General features: G+C 34.9%; 1 non-coding gene across 1 annotated transcript; it reads left to right on the top strand.

Moving 5' to 3' along the window:
* The first annotated feature begins 308 nt into the window (after positions 1 to 308).
* On the top strand, positions 309 to 415 carry LOC116110701. Its single transcript, XR_004124944.1, has one exon. It is a non-coding gene; the product is annotated as a small nucleolar RNA R71 (small nucleolar RNA).
* The last annotated feature ends 6,238 nt before the right edge of the window (positions 416 to 6,653 follow it).

Raw genomic sequence — 6,653 nt, 5'->3', positions numbered from 1 at the left:
TGATAGCCTTACCGTATTATCTGTGCCCTTACTTCAGAATAATACTGGGGCTACGGACGTTTCTAGAATGGCCACCATATGTGCTCATAGGTTCTCACTATCAAGATTTGAAACACTTGATACCCTCGTCACGGTTCTACCATTCTAAGGACATATATCAATACATATTGCAATAATAATGATTTACGCGATATAGAATAAAATGTCTTTTATTGATTAATGAACATTATTACAAATAGTTAATTCTACAATAATTGATTGGCTCTAGGGCATCTACTCTAACAATTTGGACTTGCATCCAAACTGGCAACCTATGATGTGGACACCTTCTCAGTAATTCTTTGTATCTCTCCCAAGCCTCATACAATGATTCTGACTCTTCTTGAATGAATGACGTGATGTCATTTCTCAACTTTACTGAATTTGCTGGAGGAAAAAATTTGGTCAGGAACTTTTGTGCTAAATCATTCCATGCGGTGATTGTTCCTATTGGTAGTGCCAGTAACCATCCCTTAGCTTTATCCTTCAATGAAAATGGGAATAGTCTCAATCTGATTGCATCATCTGACACTCCGTTTGACTTGAAACTATCACAAATCTCCAAAAAATTGGCAATGTGTAGATTTAGATCTTCCTTCAAATCACCCCTGAACTGAACCGACTGCTGGATCATCTAGATGATTGTTGGCTTTATCTCAAAGTTGTTGGCTTGTACCGCTGGTCTAGTACTACTTGACCCACTGCCTTCAACTGTGGGAACAAAGAATTCCCTCAATGTTCTATTCTCTGCCATCTCTACAACTATTACTTCTGGTTCAATTGTAGCTTCTCTTTCTCTTCTTTCTTTGTTTAGTCTTCGAGTGGTTCTTTCAATCTCAAGATCAACAAGAACCACTGGTTGACGTCTTACTCTTCGTATAAACTACACAGAAAAGTAGAAAGAGTGAGATCACACCAAACAAAGAAGAAAAATAACGAAAATTAAACAAATAACAATTAAGTAAAAATAACACTCCAATCTAGCTAACACAAGAAAATTTTAATGTTAACTCAAAACTCAATCCTCGGCAATGGCGTTAAAAACTTGATGCATTGTTACTACAACATGCATAAATAGCAAGTGCACTAGTCGCATAAAGTAATAAAGTGATGAGTGAGTATCGTTCCCACGAGGATTGGTTGCTAAGCACTAAGTTTTCTACTATTTCAAGTTGGAGCAATCGAGTTTTTTGGATTGATGGGAGAAAATTAAACTTAAACTAAAACAAAATTTATAAATATTCAAAGCTAAATTATGAAAGCAAGATTAAAAACAAGGTAATATATGTTTTAAAACAGCGGGTAGGGTTTTGATTTCATTCAGACTCTATCGATTAAACCTACAGATTATGCTATTTCCATAGTCACATGCAATGATTGTAAATCGAATTCTCTAAATTGTAAACATACCTTCTCAGGCTATGTTTTCCTACTTTTCCCTATTAAAGTTCCACACCCAACAAAATGAAAATTAATAGTTCTAAGCTCATGAAACACCTAGAATCCTAGACTAATTTCATTGGTTCTTAAATCTATCTCTAGCATTTAATACTACAATGGTGATTACCCAAGAACCCTAACATGAATTGTTTCTCAATCTCATCATGTTCATCAATTAATAACATTAAAAACATAATAACCTCACAATCATTGCAATAGCATATGAAAATAATAAAAATCAATTGCTTAATCCATGAGAATCTAAACTACATCAAAACCCTAACCTAAAATGGGTTAGTTCATAGCTAAATCATCAACACAAACAAAAGAAACGAAAAACCCAACGTTCAACATAATGAAAATAAGAGAAAGGACAAAAGATCTCCCCAAATGATGAATCCACTGGTTTTAATCTCGAATCTTCACCCTTTTTAATCAAAGTTTGCCCAAAAATCAACCTAAGAAAATGAAAATAGCTGCCGTCTACTAAAAACGAATGACCCTAACAAAAATGACTAAGTTTTGCTTTTATACCTCATCCAAAAACCTAGGAAAAATGCCTAAAAAATGAAACTATGTGTTTTTGGAATTCGCAGACTTCGCTGCGGTGAAGAAGGATTCTCACCGTGGCGACGAAGTGAAATAAAACTCTCGTGCACAACTCTCTTCGCCACGGCAAACCTTCATGTGGAATTCTGAATTTATAGAATTTCCCTCTGCTTGATTCTTTGCTTGAATCTTTGATCTTCGGCACTCTCCCCATGGAAACAAGCTTCATAGTGCTCCACTCTGCTTCAGAACTTTCCCAACTTCTGAGATCCGCTCACTTTTGAGTCCAAAAACTCCAATTCGCTCATTATTTGCATAAAATGTCCATTTTAGCCTAAAACACGAAATATAAAGAATTAAGTAGCAATTCAGGTCAAAATGAAATAAGAAGTATCTGAAATCCAAATAAAAAGTCTAATAAAAACAGTATAATCCATGGATTGTCAAAGTCCCATATAGCCATTACATTCTGTGACATTGTTCCTTTGAAATTCCGGTACCTATCGCCAAACTCCTGTGGAACCGAAGCATAAACATGTATGCCATCAATGGCTCCAATACAGTCATATCATCAAAATTGAATTTTAGTAATATTAACTGAATATCAACATTAATAACACAATGAACTTAACTACCCACTAATATAAAAATAATGAAAAAGTACCTTAAAGAAAGGGTAATATTTTCGGTTGGTCGATATTTCCAATAGAACATCACTGAAGTCAAGTGGCCTGATAAATTCTGTCTTCAACTCACATATCGCCTCGCAAACTTCACCAACATATCTAGAGATCATCTCACCTGAATGTTAGAAATCCTCCATCATCGTTCTGATTGTCTTGTTTTTACTTACAATTGTCAAAAATATCATGACTTGTTCTTCAATACTCATCCTCCTGGTTGCTTGCAATTTCCCTTGCTGTGCCAAAATGTAACATAAGTTTGTAAAACAGTTTTTGTCCATGCGACACTTGTCAAAGATTCTGTTATCATGACCATTTTAGTACTTTCAACATGTAATCATGACTAGTTAACATGGATGTATGTCGTAAGTGATGCCCATCTATTTCCAATGCGGCAACAATGCACAATGCAACTGTTATATCTGTTAGTATTTCTTCCTCTCATCTGCAGTACTTCATCTTCTTCCTGTATGTGTAGACGACGCCATTTAAACCTGTACATTTGTAAAACATTGATCATCATTTAACAGTTGTTGTAGTACTTAGCAAATATAACATTCCATTTTTCATTATAATTACAATCCCAAGCTCATATGAAACATGTTATGTCACATAAAACAATAGCACAATGAATAAGTTCATATAGTAGTAGACATTTGGATACAATTTTGAAATCAAGATGCTAAGAAAAAGTTTGGGTGAGCCGTAAAAGGAATAAATGCCCACTGGTCCATACAAAATTGTGGGCAAACACTTAGGACATATAGGGTCATCTACAAATTGTAAAAGTCGTTATAAATCCAATTAGCCTTTTCCTTGGGTGGCAGTTTTACAAATACCTCCCGCCACCCTGGATTTTGATATAAGTACTTGATAACCGGCACGTAAAACTCTGTGGGTACTTGCATGGCCATCAAAATTTCAATACAATGGCTTACAGAAAATGAATTAGATGGAGCACTAGTGTTCTTTTCGCCCCCCTCGTCTCCACTGCAATTGCTAGCCCTCGATCCCATACTCCTCTCCACAAGCACGTCCGTCAATCTACCAATGACATCCACAAGTGCCTGTCCTGGGCCGCTTCTCTTCTTCCTATTTCTTGGTCTTACATGACCAGATGTGTTTGACCCTTTTTCCCCTGCCATCTAATCCGAATCTGGTTTGAAGTCACTATAATCAATGTCAACCGGTCCCTGATAGGAAGAAATGAAGTTTTCCACAGTTTAAGACGTAGATGTGTACGCATATCTCCCTGTGGTAGTTTTCTTCTCAAATATACTTCATAAAGCTCTTTGTAAGGAGTCCCTTGTGGAAGAATTGTTGCGCCTGTAGGTTTTGCAAAAATAAACATATATTAATATCTGTCAGTCCTAAAAAAAAAATCGTAAAAGTACGGTATCGTAGATTAATATGAATTTAAAATTTTGAAATTTACCTTGATATATTCTTGCCAAACCTGTAAGGGACATGTTAGAGTTTGCAACTCATGATCCCAACCAAAGCCCATGTGTTGAAGCAATCTCCACCATGCTTGATATACTTTTCTCAGGTGAAAGTACTTAGATGCTAGTTGTGTCACGTTGAGTCTCCTCCCAGCCAATGATGATAAGTCATCCAACATATCCTGGTAATCTATTGTTTTTATTGAAGTACTGTGGGAAGTTTTTGCATGCTCAGACAACAGAACCAGAAATTTGTTAGTCATCTCAGCGGACTAGTTGGCATTATCACTCATCTAATAATAGTACTGTGAGAACGACAACCAAGATTGGGACACCATAATAATCAGCAAACATATTACCAACACACATACGCACATTTAATCCTCATAAACTAAACATAGATAAATTGCTACCTCGTTCGATCCAACACTACTTGAAACCGTCAATGCACGGGAAGCTACAGGTAGTGTTGACCAACAAGGTGTATGACGAACTCCAAGTTTGGAAAAACATCGAAACTTCTTCCTCTATTGAAAGTAGTAATGAATCTTGCGACGGCGGGCCAAATTATACTGACTTTTGTTCATATGATCGTAATTTGTTCTTATGATCAAATAACTATGCCAAATTTGCAAAACAAATATATAAGTTAGACAAATCCCAAAAAAACATTTGGAATAATCCTAAAAAATTTTACTCCTAAAATTTCTCCATGAACTCGCCACACAGAACTCACCAGTCACCTTTTTTTTGAAAATTTTTTTACTCCTAAAATCTCACCACTCACTTTTCTCTTACTTTTTTCTTTTTTCATTACCCGTATTTTCTTTTTTGTTTTTGTTTCTTCTTTTTCCATTACATGTACATTCTTATTCAAGTTTATTGTTTTTTCTTTTCTACAAACACTCGGCTCCCCTTTCCCCAATCCTACGGCTCCCCACTTCCCCAATCCTCATCTAGTTCTCAATTGTAGGAACCCCCGAAACCCATAACCAGTTTTCTAAACAATTTCATAATTTTTATTTTATGACAACACATTTGTGAAAATAAAATATGCCATTACACGAACAAAACCCATCATATTCACACCTTCTTCTGTAACAACATAACCTGGGTTGGTGGCGAAAGAGATCTGGTGCTCACTTCACGGATCCTAATAACACACTCTACTAAGAAAACTTTACTAAAATCACTCACTCACACATAGACAAACACAGTACATAAACAACAAAACCACACAAACAAACATAATACATAAACAACAAAACTTGAGGCATATGTGAAAGAAGTAGGGAGCTATGAGCCAAAATAGTGCAAATTGGCCCGACTGAGCTTCGCAAGAGGTTGAATGCAGGTGGAAGGGAAGTTGCAATGGTGGTTGGTGGTTGGAAGAAGATAGAATGAAGAAATAAAGAAGAAGAAGAAAGAAGTAAAAGAGAAAAAAAAGTTGCAAATGTCAGATGGAAGAGAGACTTGTTGAGGTGGAAGAGGGACTTGTCGGGGTGGTTGGTGGTTGGAACTTGGAAGAAGACAAACTGAAGAAATAAAGACGAAGAAGAAGAAAGAAATAAAGGAAGAAATAAGGAAAAGATAAAAAAAAAAAAAAAAATTGCAGATGCAGGCCCTGCAAACGGTCAAATATGTCAGGAATAGCATTTTTTGGATACAATTATTTGTGTAGTAAAACAAACACATACTTTAAAAATAGGAGCCTAAATACTATTAGAAATAGTTACCCAAACACACCCGTAATCTTCCTCTTTTCTCAATTCTTGCAACTTTCACTTAATTTGCTTTTCCAGAAATGTCCCAACAAATTGAATTTATCTTAATCTTTTGGCAACACTCTAAGATAGCAATCATTAAATAAGGTTATCAAGAAACAAAATTGAGTAATAAGGGTACTCTTTGAGATTTTTGTTCTTAAAATCTTAAGGTCTCACACAATTTTAAAGTTGAGATTTTGACTTTCATTACTCTGTTAGTCAATATTTTGCGCATGTGGTATGAATCACATGCTACAACATTTTCTCCTTTCCCATGGGGTGCATGTCTCCTTTTTTTTTTTTTTATTGTAAATATCATATAAATTTTAGTTCGAACATACCTAATGTCTAATTTGAGTTCACTTTACATACTTTTAATTCATCAGAACTCTAATTTGGTAATTAGATAGATAAAGTGATAAATTTTGACAATTTATCACCTGTGGTCATATTTCATTATGACATTATTTCTATTCTATTTTAGGCAATATTAAATATTTTAAGCTTGGCTCTCTATTATCACCTAGATAATAAACTTAAAAACATCTCATCTCCATTCCCACAAAGTAATGGAGGCGATTGCCTATGTGAGAAGGCCAATCTTTTAACTGTCCAACATGCTTTTCAAAATAAATTTATATAATATTTACATAACAAATATATATATACTCCTTCATGTATGTTCCATAATAAATGAAATTGAGCATTGACAATATTGTTATTTAATATTGATA

Source organism: Pistacia vera, unplaced genomic scaffold, assembly GCF_008641045.1.
Source record: "Pistacia vera cultivar Batoury unplaced genomic scaffold, PisVer_v2 Contig609, whole genome shotgun sequence".
Lineage (NCBI taxonomy): Eukaryota > Viridiplantae > Streptophyta > Magnoliopsida > Sapindales > Anacardiaceae > Pistacia > Pistacia vera.
This window is presented reverse-complemented; position numbering and strand designations above follow the sequence as displayed.